Raw genomic sequence first — 12,638 nt, forward strand, 5'->3', positions numbered from 1 at the left:
TGGCTGTACCAGAGAGCCACGGGAAGGGGGGGTCAACTCGTGACTTCAGTAGGGTGTGAAGGACAAGCCGGTACCACCCCCTTTCCCATGAGACTGCAGTTGCCCCATCACCGCTGGCTCATACCTGGCTTTCCAGTAAGCTTTGAGACAGTGGCCACCTTGTATGCGATCCAGATGCATTTCTGCCTAAAGCCGCTGGGTTTCAAGATTTGTTTCTGAGTCTCTGGGATCATGGCCGTTAATCAGCATGATCAGGAGCCAGAGAGGTCATTGTAGGCGGTGACTCAGGGTCTTGTTGGGATGGGGAGGAAAGGGCCAGTTCCACCCCCATCTGGTGAGGCCCTGCATGTCTCATCACTGCAGGCTCAAATCTGACTGTCCAGTGACCTCTGGAGGATGGAGGATGGTGGTCACCGGGCCGCCAGGGGGAATAGGACAAGGCACAAAACCTATTCCCACCTGGAGTGGTCCAGCGCCAGTAACAGGATGCATTTCTGCCAAAGGCCTTTGGGTTCTGAGATTCATTTCTGAGTCTCTGGGATCATAGCCATTAAGCCGTTCGATCAGGAACCAGAGAGGCCATACCTCCAATTATATAGCTGAGCCAGAGGTGGTTTGTGGATGTGTTTCCCACATACCTAACTTTTGGTCGTTTACTTTCTTGGTAAACTTTTCCCCAAGTTTTTTGGGTCTGGCCAAAGGCATAGCAGCAATTTTGGGGTATCTGAAAGCCTGACAGTGCCATCAGGCTGCTGATGCTCTGCCTCACAGGTACAGATTGACCTGCTGGCGGCACCATACCCCTCCATAGTCTACTTTCAGCATGCATCTCCCATCCTGAGTGAGCCTTCCAAGCATCATTTACTTGGTGGTCCTTTCTCTATTTCAGCTGCCTTTCCCCCCAGCATGTGAGGCTGCTTCCAAGCTGTGGAGAGATTCTCCTGGCCCTTATCTCTACTATCCTTGGGTGTTAATTTCCCATTATGTTACTTTATATTCCACAAATGAGTACAGTCGTTCTATGTCTGTTCTTCTCTCTCTCACTCATTTCACTTAGCATGATATTCTCCATGTCGATCTACTTAAATGCAAATTACATGATTTCATCTTTTCTAACAGCTGTGTAGTATTCCATTGTGTAGATGTACCAAAGTTTCTTTAACCAGTTATCTGTTCCCAGGCACTTGGACTTTTTCCAGATTCTGGCTATTGTAAATAGTGCAGTAATAACATAAAGTGCAGATGTCATTTCTACTGTATTTTTTACATCTCTGGGATATATTCCCATAAGTGGTATTGCTGGGTCTGAAGGATCTCCATACTGATCCCCAAGCAGGCTGAACCACCAACAATGAATGAGGGTTCCTTTTGCACCACATCCTAGACAACTGGTTGTTTCCATGTTAAAAAAAAATATATATATATATACACATATATACATACTTATGCCATTCTCACTGTATCTCAATGTATGAGATAATATTACATTGTTTGATTTGTATTTTCCTCATAAGGGACAATTAACAGTTTTCATGTGCCTATTGGTCATCAATATGTCTTCCTTAGTGAAATGTCTCTCACCTCTCCTCCTGTATTTTTACAGAATTATTGGTATTATTGTTATTGAACTTTGTGAATGATTTATGTATCTTTAGTGTTAATCCTATAGTATCTAATGAATTGTGTCACCTTTTATCTATGGATTTTCTCCCATTCAGTACAGTGTCTTTTTATTTTGGCTTGAGTTTTCTTTACCATGCAAAAAGTTTTTAATTTGAGATAACCTTGTTTGTTTGTTTTTGTTATCTTTGACACTGGAATCAAGTCACTGAAGACACCTCTGAGGTCCAAATCCTGTATAATTCTGTATAATTCTGCCAATATTTTTTCAATGTGTTTTCCTAGATTCTGATCTAATCTCAGGATCTTTAATCTATTTTTAATTAACATTTTTTAATAGTGTGAGATATGGATCCAGTTATTTCTTCTTCTTTTTTTTTAACATGTGGCTGTCCAGTTTCCCCAACACTATTAGTTAAAGAGGCTTTCCCTTTCCTTGCTCCAATTCAGGCATGCTCCAGTTCCTTTGCCCTAGACTAACTGTCCATAGATCTGAGGGCTTTCAATTCTGTTTCATTTAGTCTAAGAGTCTATATCAGTATCAAACCATTTTTATTACTGTAGTTTTATAGTATAATTTAAAGTCAGGAAATGTTATGTCTCCCTAGTTCTTTTTTTCTCAGAATGACCATGACTATGTGGGGAATATTATGATTCCATACAAATTTTAGTAAAGTTTAATAGAGTTTGAAGAATGTCATTGGAATTTTGCTGGAGATGGCATAAAATATGTGTAATGCTTTGGGTAGGATGGTCATTTTGACTACGTTAATTCTATCAATCCATAAACATAGATTATTTTTCCATGTCCTGGTGTCCTTTTCTATTACTACAATAATAACTTAAATTTTTTTCTGTATAAGTATTTACATATATATCCTTTGTTAATTCCTTGAAACTTGCTGTGTTTGATGCTATTTTAAATGGGTTTATCTTTCTTATTTCTTTTTTCTTCTAGCTCATTATTTGTGTATAGAAATTCAACCGATGTCTGTGTGTTGATTTCATGGGCAAGGCTCTGAGTTTTCCTAATGGAGACATTTCCCCTAATATTTTTCTTCATTTTGCTGTGTTCCCCAATGCTGGAGATTAAATCCAGGATATCCCATTTCCAAGGCAAATGCTTTACCACTGAGCTATATCCCAGGATCCCTAACAATCAGTTTTGTTGTTGTTAATTTTTTACCAGTGCCAGGAACCCAAAACCTCATACATGCAAGGCAAGTGCTCTATATATGAGCTACACATCTCTAGCTCTTTACCTGTCTTGTAAAAGATATCTCAAAGCTCACAGGGCAAAACGAGCTAGGAAAGTCATTCATGATGGCAGGTACCCCCACTCCCTGACTGCAGTGAGATTGGGAGAGGAGTGGGGTGGAGAATGAGCAGGTAAAGCTGCAAAGACCACCTACCTCAGGATTCCAGAACCCCCTTTTCCAGCACAATAGCTTTCCAAAAATATTCTTCCAGAAATAAAACCAAGTATTTCCTTCATCTCTTTCAAGTATGACTCAGAAGTTATTGAAACTCAAAGAACCCAGGCACTCCATACAGATAGGATGGGAGGGAAAAAACAGGGGGACATTGCCTGAAAATGAGATCAAGGCACCAGTTTATCTCATGGCAAGACTGCAAGATGAAAAATATAATTTCAAACTGTTGCTAGGAAGGATGGGGAATAACAAGGGAGGGAGGAAGTAAAGAAAGAGGGAAATCAGAGGCACCTTAAAATTAAGAGCTGATGGATGAGCATTTTGGAAATCTGACAGTAATTTGCCATTGGGTGGCTTTGTTCCTTTGGAGAGGGGAAGAACTAATGGATACTGTCCCAAAGGAATCATTCAGCATTTCTAACTGTGAAGAAGCTCCCCAAAATTAGCAGTTAAATTAGCAGTTAAATTAGCCCCGGATTTGGCAGGTTTCATTTTGACATAATAGCATTGCCATGATAATACTCAATCAGCTATTTTACAAAACTCATTTACTGGTATTTCAACAGCCAACTGCCATGGCAATGATGCAGAGAAAAACAGCATTCCTGGAAGCACCATCATACCTCCAGGGTCCAATGTGCAGCACTACCTAAATAGGTAAAGGTATTCCTTTCTTAATTACCCAGCAGAACTGAACATAACACAGAACACACCTTTCATCACATATTATTTCTACCATGGGGAAGAATCATCTTCAGTAGATGGTTATAGAAAATTTTTTCTTCTTGATTAACCATAAAAATGACTGGAAGAAAAGCTGTATTTGAAATAATATTTATAAGAAAAGTATTAAGAAAAAAGTGGAGGTCAGAAAGATAGAATAGGGGGTAAGACAATTTCTGTGCATTCCATTGACTCTAATTTGATCCCTGGCACCACATACGGTCCCAAGAGCACCACCAGGGTGCTAATAATAGCTTCTGAGCACTGTCATGTATGACCCAAACTCCACTCCCTCAGAAAGAAAGAAAGAAAGAAAGAAAGAAAGAAAGAAGGAAGGAAGGAAGGAAGGAAGGAAGGAAAGAAGAAAGAAAGAAAGAAAGAAAGAAGGAAGGAAGGAAGGAAGGAAGGAAGGAAGGAAGAAAGAAAGAAAGAAAGAAAGAAAGAAAGAAAGAAAGAAAGAGTGGTGACATATTCTTTGTTTTGAGAGTAAGAAGAACATGAAAGAATTGGGATTTGTTCACCAAAGTCACACAGAGAGGTAACTTGGAACTTAGGAGTTCCAAGGTGAGGAGCCCAACTTTCAGCACTGTGCTCAGGCTCCTGCTAGCTGGGTAGTTGCTGGTTTTACGTTAATGACCCTGATCAAAGCAGAAATGGCAGATAAAGTCTTTGGTGGCACAGGAGAAGGTGCTCCTGAAAGTGCCAGTGTTGACTCAGAAAGTTAATTCACAAAAAATGACTGCCATTTCAGTGTGGCTACAAATCAAAATTCTGAGCAGCAAGTGAAGCATAAGGCACTTCCGTGTCAGGGCTTCCTGGAAATGGTGTCAGGGGCCATGCGTGAAAGTGCCTTTGGTCTTTTATAGCTCAAACAGAGTTCATTCAAAATGAGCTCTCACTGGATATGCACATACCTCAGACATTAACACTCCTTTCAAAGAATTTTGTAATAGCAGACAGAGGTGCAAATAATAGCCACTGGCAATCAGAGAGGTGAATGGATTACAGTGGGAAAGAATAAACTCAGATATAGAAAGAGGTCAAACAAGAGAAGTGATCTTTTTGAGGATCCTTATTAGAAACCAGGCACATCTAAGAAACAGTTTGGCACATTTCCTCTTCACAACTGGCCTCCAAATCTGACTTAATGGTCAGTCCCTTTGCTCTCTGTACAGTTTGATTGTGTTGATCCTTAAGCCACCAAATAGAACTTTTCAAAATGAGTTGTTAAAGCCACAAGTACTCCAAATAAAATTCACCTGAGGATTGCCAGAAGCATGTGGTTGTTGTTTGTGGGCTTGGCTCAAAGTCAGCCATGTTTTGAAGATTTAAACATTGACTCTGCATACATTGGTCAGAAACAGCAGAAAGGAATGGGATGTGGAAACTTTACCTCTGGAAAGAAGAAAGCCAAGCATGCTCTGGTGAGGAAGGAGAATGCTTGTCTCTCTCCCTCCAACCAGAGCATGGCAGAGGAGGGAGGGAAAGAAAGAATGTACCTGTTGTGGGGGACTGAGCTTTTTGTGAAAGTTTAACAGGTGCAGGAACCATAACAATGTTTGGTTTGGAACTTACAAGAACCAGACATAGCTCCTCTTTGTGGGAGGGGACGATTGCACAGCAACTAGGAAAAGGTTGGTTCACTGGTCTTGCCTAGAGGTGGCCTGCTCCATCAGGCAAGTGCCTTCTAGAAAACACAAGCCTGAGTCTGTCCAGCTGTCTGCCTGAGTCTGCCCACTCCTCTCCTGGAGCAGGGTGGAATTTGCCCTCTTCCTCCCAGTTTTTATGATCGTAGGCTCTTAGTCACTCTCTAAACCTCTCAGGCAATCAAGAACGATTCTCCCTGAATCAATAACAAGTCATCCACCTATTTCCTGCCTGGGTCTGTATACACAGGAAGGTCTAGGGAAAATCCTGTTTTACACTAGGGAGAAAGTGACTCAAGGTGCTGGAGCGATAGCACAGTGGGTAGTGCATTAACCTTGCACATGGCCGACCTGGGTTCGATTCCCATCATCCCATATGGTCCCCCGAGCACCGTCAGGAGTAATTCCTGAGTGCAGAGCCAGGAGTAACCCCTGTGCATCACCGAGTATGACCCTAAAAGCAAAAAGAAAAAAGGGCACTTGATCATGGTATAACTGAAACCCAAGCACAAAATTTGTAAGTCTATAACTGTACCTCATGGTGTTTCACTAATAAAAAAAAAGTGTAAAACTGAAAATAAAATATACAGTAATTGATTTCAGGGATGATTTAGTCACCAAACCATATTGTTTCTCTTCATCAAGAACAATATACTGAAATCAAAGGTCTCAAATGATGGAGATATAGAGAAACTGTGCTGAACAATTAAAAATTTAATCATGTTGCTATTGTAAAAAAAAATTATTACTGTATAGAAGGAGAAAAATGGTATAGTTACAAATATTATCTGTGGAACTCCTAGGATTAATCCAACTACAATATAATTACTACAATATCTTTAATCATAATGCTTCATATTTTTATTATTCGGTGATATTTCTATTAAAAAATAAATGAAAAATGTTCCTTTTCCTTGAAAAAGAAAGAAAAGAAAAGAAAAGAAAAGAAAAGAAAAGAAAAGAAAAGTGACTCAAAATGTCTTCATTGGAAGGGCCAGTCAGAAATCAAGGAGAAAAGTTTGTGTCTTCTTGGGCCACCTTTCCTGGGCTGCTGGCAATGTCTCTCAGTCACACTGGGGTGGCCAAGGGCCAGTGGAAGTCAGCCTCCCACAAACTCTTACCCTGCCCTGACCACTTCCTCCAGACCTGGAAAGCACACAAAGGAGTCTCAGCTCTGAGCAGAGAACAAGGGCTTCCTGATGCTGTCTCTGAGACACACGGAAACTCCTTTCCTCATAACAAGATTTTTTTTCTAGGTTTGCTCTTCCCTCTCATAAAGCACCCTGTAGATGTAGCTGGAGCGATAACACAGCGGGTAGGGCATTTGCCTTGCAAGTAGCAGACCTGGGTTCGATTCCTCTGCCCCTCTCGAAGAGTTCGGCAAGCTACTGAGAGTATCCTGCCTGCACGGCAAAGCCTGGCAAGCTCCCCGTGACGTATTCGATATGCCAAAAACAGTAACAAGTCCCACAATGGAGACCTTACTGGTGCCCCCTCTAGCAAATAGATGAACAATGGGAGGACAGTGCAGTGCAGTGCAGTGCAGTAGATGAAGCAGCTTGTAGGTACAGAATCCAAGTCTCTGCATAGTCTCTCTCTGTTCACTTCTCTTCCCCCACAGGGTGTTTCCTACTAGGTGTTTCCTAGGTATCTGCTAAATTACTGTTCCCAGGGGTAGTCTCTCTCTAGGAGGTATTTTATCTCAAATGACTGTCTTCAGGGGCTAGAACGAAAGCACAGCAGGTAAGGCATTTGCCTTGAACGCGGTTGACCTGGGTTCGATTCCCAGCATCCCATATGGTCCCTGAAGCACCTCCAGGAGTAATTTCTAAGTGCATTAGCCAGCTGTAACTCCTGTGCATTGTCAGGTGTGACCCAAAAAGGAAAAAAAAATTACTGTCTTCAGCCAGAAGATGAAGGTCTTATTAAAAGAATGGCCAGCAACCCAACATGGAGCTCAGGGGCAGGGAAAGCAGCAGGTAGAATCCTTGCTCCATCTGTGGGATGCCTGGGTCTGATTCCCAGCACTGCACGGCCTTCTCAGCTCTGCTGGAAGTGAGTCCCAACCCCCAAGTTTCAAGTCTGGAGTAGTCCCCACGCAGAGCCACATATCTCCCCCAAAATGACCGCATGTCCACGTCCAGCTTGAGTCTTTCCTTCTTTCTTTCTTTCTTTCTTTCTTTCTTTCTTTCTTTCTTTCTTTCTTTCTCTCTCTCTCTCTTTCTTTCTTTTTATTGAATTACACAGTTAAAAAGCTGTTCATGATTGGTTTTCAGTCATACGATGTTCCAAATTTCATCCCTTCACCAGTGAACACTTCCCACCACCAATGTCCCCCAGCCTCTGCCACCTGAGAGTCACAGCAGCACACCAACTCCCGCCTTCCGTGTCCCTCTGACCCAGGGAGCCAGGCCCCAGCGCTGTTATAATGGAGGCTGTGGGCAGAATGAGAGAGTAAAGACTGAGGCATGCACTAAAAAAGCGGGGGAGGGAGATGGTGCAGCCAAGGCGGCTATGTTCTCTACGCCTGTGTCCACCGCTGCCCGCCCGGGGCCTTCGCTCAGCTTCCTCGGCTCCCCAAGCTGGCCACGCTGGCCATGGCCCGACCACTCAATAGCGCCCCTGTCTAGGGGCGGGGGGGGGGGGGGGGGGGCACGCTCAGGACCCCAGCAGCCTAGCGCAGCTGTGCCGCAGTGCAGTGGAGCATCCCCCTCTGACGTTGTATTGGGGGGGGGGGGGCGGCGGGGGGGGGGGGGGAAGTGTCAAGTACCTGGTTCTCTGCATCCTGAAGCTCTGCCGCAAAATGGACGCAGGAAGGCTCTTCATCATTTCCCAGTGCATGAAAGCCCTGGACTTAGACATAAATGGGGATTAGCAGAGCCAAAGAGGGTGAATTCGTGTTCTAAATTTCTACTATGGATGCAGAGAAGTTTATGTGTCTACAAGAAATTGTAGATTACATTTCAGACAAGAATGATGTATGTAAATGAAATGTCAGGTCCTTTTCATCACAAGGAAGGAAGGAAGGAAGGAAGGAAGGAAGGAAGGAAGGAAGGAGAGGGGGAGGGGAGGAGGGAGAGGAGGGAGAAAAGGAGGAAGGAAGGAAGGAAGGAAGGAAGGAAGGAGATGGGGGAGGGGAGGAGAGGGGGAGGGGAGGAGGGAGGGGGAGAAGGGAGAAGGAAGAGGAGGAAGGGGAGGAGGGAGAGGAGGGAGGAAAGAAAGAAGGAAGGAAGGGACAGAGGGAGGGAGGGAGGAAGGAAGGAAGGAAGGAAGGAAGGAAGGAAGGAAGGAAGGAAGGAAGGAGGGGGGGAGGAGGGAGAGGAGGGAGGAAAGGAGGAAGGAAGGAAGGAAGGAAGGAAGGAAGGAAGGAGATGGGGGAGGGGAGGAGAGGGGGAGGGGAGGAGGGAGGGGGAGAAGGGAGAAGGAAGAGGAGGAAGGGGAGGAGGGAGAGGAGGGAGGAAAGAAAGAAGGAAGGAAGGGACAGAGGGAGGGAGGAAGGAAGGAAGGAAGGAAGGGAGGGAGGGAGTAGGGAGGGAGTAGGGAGGGAGAGGGAGGGAGGGAAGGGAGGAAAGAAAGAAAGAAGGAAGAAGGAAGGAAGGAAGAAGGAAGGAAGGGAAAGAAAGAAAGAAAGAAAGAAGAAAAGAAAAGAAAAGAAAAGAAAAGAAAAGAAAAGAAAAGAAAAGAAAAGAAAAGAAAAGAAAAGGAATGCTTCCTGGTGATCCAGGTCAGGTTCATGGAGAACCACCAACCTATACCATAAAGCATTCACTTTTTCTCTTCATCCCTAGCTAGGCCTCTCCCTGAACTCTCCTTCCCCATCAAGAAAGGAAGAAGTTAGGTCATTGCTGAAAGAAAAATGACAGAACTGAAACAAACAAGAGAACCTGAATGAACTATTGGAGTTATTGCCCCCACTTTGCTTGTGTGGTGTGGTGATCTCAGATGCTTCTTCCTTTTCATCAGCTGGTGCCGCTACAAGTTATTGATCTACATCATATTTTTATCTGTCAGGAGCATTACAATTTCAATGCCTTTGACACTGTATTCCAAGGAGTGTCCTAACAGTGTTCTGTAGATTAGAGGTGTCATCTCAAAGAATACTCCCAACAATTGACAAAGTGTATTAGTCCATTTTCCATGGGATCAAACTGAGCATTAGGGAGAATTCGTGGTTACTAGACATCATGGAGATAGAGGCTCATATCCACGCCTGACTCCGGAGAGGAAGCTGCACTGCTATAAACAGCTACATTTTCCATAATTTCCTCTCTGCTATTTTAAAAAATAATCTATTAAAATGATTATTTTGTCTTCTACTTTTTAGAAGACATTTTCCCAGAAGTTTCATGAAAACTTAATTTTTTGAGACTGTCCTTTGATAAAAGTTTAAAGAAGTACACATGTCATTATGTCCAGCATTTCATTCCTCTTTCTTCTGTTTCTATAACATTCCTGCCCTTTGGTAGTCTATAAATCTCAGTTTAATAAATTTTTTGCTTAAAGGAGAATATGTTGTCCGGGGACATTTTTCCTTTTGAATAAATAATATGCTCCATGGCTTAAAATTCCAAGGAAGCAGAGTGTACTGGAAAAATTCATCTCTGATTCCTGGCCACCAGATTGCCCAAAGAAAACCACCACTATATGTAAATATTGTCTTCCTCTCTTTGTTTTAGTAACACAAATGGTTGGTTACCATCTACAAAGCACTCTCTACTTTTCTTTCAGTGCTTGGAGTTAAGACCAAATCAGTTATTATAGTTAACTTATTCTTTTTTTAACAGGTGTGTATAGTTGTAATTCTAAAATATATGATATGGTCTTTGATCTAGGTTGTGATAATGCACATGGAGCACAGTCCAATGTTTTGCTTTTACTAAAAATTCTACATTTTTAGTAGAATTGTGACTTTTCTTATAGGTCTATCAACTTAATATAGGATTATTTCTGTAAGGGGAAATGTTGAGTTAAGGATGGATTGTATTTGCAAAATTGTCACTGGAATTCTTCAGGCATTACAAAAGAAGAGTATAATAAATTTCCACATACCAGTCAACCCACTTCAATGGTTACTATTAATCCATGGCTGACTTAGTTCACATAGAATCTGTCCTTTCCCACACCACAAATTGATTTTGAAACAACCCCAGAAATTATATTAATTCATTGGTAAATATTTTGGTGCTATTCAGAAAAATCAGTGTTTTAGAAGTATGTGTCTGCCTGTGTGTGAAGGGAGGGAAGATTTCATTACCAAAGCTAAATAAATTAATGACGCATGAAGGCTGTAAAGTCGTGCTTGTGTCATATGCCCCAGAACTAATCTTATCTTTTAATAGTTTGTACTTTTAGACTCAGTTTACATTCATTCATTGCTCTTGAGTTTCGTTTTCTGAGTTAATCTCTTGGTTTGCACCTTTATTTATTTATGTATTTACTATCCTAAGTAGTCAAACTGGGCAAATCTGGGGCTAGAGAGATAGTACAGGGGTTATGGCATTTGCCTTGCCTGATGTCAACCCTGCTCTGTCCCCAGCATCCTTCCCCTGAGCCTTTGGGGTGGGGCAGGGCTGGGTGGAGAGGGGAGGGGGAGGAGTACATCCCTGGAGGCCTGGAGTGGAGCAGCCCTATCTTCCTCCTCTGGACTACACAGTGCTCCAGGGGTTGGGGCTGTTTAACTAAAAGTATTCGCAGGGCCTCGGAATAAGGAAGAGGGAACACTCTTGTGATGCAAAAGCAATGAATTTTATTGCTAGTTCGAGCTAGGGTCCAAATCCACACTGACACTGACACAGCCACTTCCAAGACTCTGTCTCTAGTTTCAGAGGGCATTATATAGCATATGATTACATAAACTACTCATCCTTTGTGTTAACAAAAGACAATTTAGGCGCATGGTGAGTGATTGAGTCCACTTGCTGGGCCCAAGGACTTTCCAGGTGGGGTCAGGTTGGCTAGTTATGAACTGTTTGATTTCTTGGAAATAGAAACTGTTTCAGTTCCAAGAATTGGAACTAGCTGGATTTTCTTATTTTTGCCGCCTACCAAGATGGTGCCATTGCTTATGGTGTGATTCATTTCTTTATGGCTTCCTAGGAGCCCCTGGGAGCATGCTCCTCACCCTTGCCCCTGGAAAGGAAAAAAAAACTGGGCAGACCTATTTCCAGAACTGGATCTTTCTGATCATAGCCACACAGTTCATTTCATGTTACTTTATTCTTCAGGTCTAATGGTGAAACACAAAATTAAATCGCATGATTTGTTTGAAGTTAATACACACCACATATCAGCATCTGTGGGATACAGATGAACCTACCAAAAGTTACTAGTTCATTTTATTGGATTTATTTATTTATTTATTCATAGACCTAAACAACTCCAAAAACAAAAATGGAAATATAGGGGGGCAGGAGAGATAATAACTGCAGGTAAGGGATTTGCCTTGCAGGTAGTCTACCTGGCTTCCATCCATGGTACCCCATGGGGTTCCCCAAAATCCCCTATCAGAAGTGATACCTGAGCACACAGCCAGGAGTAAGTCCTGAGCACGACCAGGTGTGACTCCCCCAACCCCCCCCAAAAAAAACAATCAAAATAAATTACACAACTCAGTTCCAAAGAACGAAAGGAAGAAAGAAAGAAAAAGAAAGAAAGAAAGAAAGAAAGAAAGAAAGAAAGAAAGAAAGAAAGAAGACAGAAAAAGTAGAAACTAATGTTTCATTGTATTCTTAATCTGTGTGGGGCTGAGTGTTTACCTTGCATCGGGTGGGGGGGAGGGGCTGAACCAGGTTGGATCCCCGGCACCCATGTGGTACTTTGAGCACTAGAAGGAGTGATTCCTGAGTGCAGAGCCAGGAGTAACCCCTGAGCATTGCCAGGTGTGACCCCAGAAGCCAAAAAGATAAATAAATAAATCTGTGTCCTCCAAAACCTTAGACTAACTCTTTGAGAACTACCCAGTAAGCAGTCTGTGGTTTCTAACTACCCCCAACAAAGGGAGGTAACTATTAGAGGTGAAAGGCTTTTGGAGAGACGCACCTGTCTCTGACTGTCACGCCCAGGCCTATCTAGAAAGTGGTGGGGACTCAGATTTGAACCCACACTTCCGTTCCTGGAGCTCCGTCCAGCTGTGGCCAGGTTCAGTGATCTGCAGGCCTGCACAGACAACACCAAGGGGCTTCCAGTCCTCTAAGACACTGGCAGGCTTTGCCACCTG

This window comes from Sorex fumeus, unplaced genomic scaffold (genome assembly GCF_029834395.1).
Source record: "Sorex fumeus unplaced genomic scaffold, SorFum_2.1 ptg000006l, whole genome shotgun sequence".
Classification (NCBI taxonomy): domain Eukaryota; kingdom Metazoa; phylum Chordata; class Mammalia; order Eulipotyphla; family Soricidae; genus Sorex; species Sorex fumeus.